This window comes from Limulus polyphemus, unplaced genomic scaffold (assembly GCF_000517525.1).
Source record: "Limulus polyphemus unplaced genomic scaffold, Limulus_polyphemus-2.1.2 Scaffold3320, whole genome shotgun sequence".
NCBI lineage: Eukaryota > Metazoa > Arthropoda > Merostomata > Xiphosura > Limulidae > Limulus > Limulus polyphemus.
This window is the reverse complement of record NW_013668930.1, coordinates 69,993-71,103: the sequence shown is the minus strand read 5'-3', so window position 1 is coordinate 71,103 and position 1,111 is coordinate 69,993. Positions and strand designations below refer to the sequence as shown.

Here is a 1,111-nt window from a genome sequence, read left to right as displayed (position 1 = left end):
AATATTAACACACATGTATTAATACTACATCTACAATAATATTATCACACATGTATTAATACTACATCTACAATAATATTATCACGCATGTATTAATACTATATCTACAATAATAATATCACACATGTATTAATACTACATCTACAATAATATTATCACGCATGTATTAATACTACATCTACAATAATATTAACACACATGTATTAATACTATATCTACAATACTATTATCACGCATGTATTAATACTATTTATACAATAATATTATCACGCATGTATTAATACTATTTATACAATAATATTATCACACTTGTATTACTACTGTTTATACAATAATATTATCACACATTTATTAATACTATTTATACAATAATATTATCACACATGCATTAAAACTATTTATACAATAATATTATCACACATGTATTAATACTATTTATACAATAATATTATCACACATGTATTAATACTATATTTACAATAATATTATCACACATGTATTAATACTATTTATACAATAATATTATCACACATGTATTAATACTATATCTACAATAATATTATCACACATGTATTAATACTATTTATACAATAATAGTATCACACATTTAGAATGTTATTATACAACTATGCTTACAAGATTGTATTAACTGTATTAATATTATTTCTACAATAATATTATCACACATGTATTAATACTATTTATACAATAATATTATCACACATGTATTAATACTATTTATACAATAATATTATCATACATGTATTAATACTATTTATACAATAATATCATCACGCATGTATTAATACTATTTATACAATAGTATTAATACATGTGTGATAATATTAATTATTGTATAAAATTATCACACATGTATTAATACTATATCTACAATAATATTATCACACATGGATTAATACTATTTATACAATAATATTATCACACATTTATTAATACTATTTATACAGTAATATTATCACACATGTATTAATACTATATCTACAATAATATTAATACACATGTATTAATACTATATCTACAATAATAATATCACACATGTATTAATACTACATCTACAATAATATTATCACGCATGTATTAATACTACATC

The 1,111-nt window shown here is 19.0% G+C and overlaps 1 protein-coding gene across 1 annotated transcript in view; it reads right to left on the bottom strand.

The window, feature by feature from the left end:
* LOC106469131 (organic cation transporter protein-like) overlaps positions 1-1,111 on the bottom strand; it is a 19,245-nt gene that overhangs the window by 13,522 nt on the left and 4,612 nt on the right. The gene's annotated exons all lie outside the window — the stretch shown is intronic.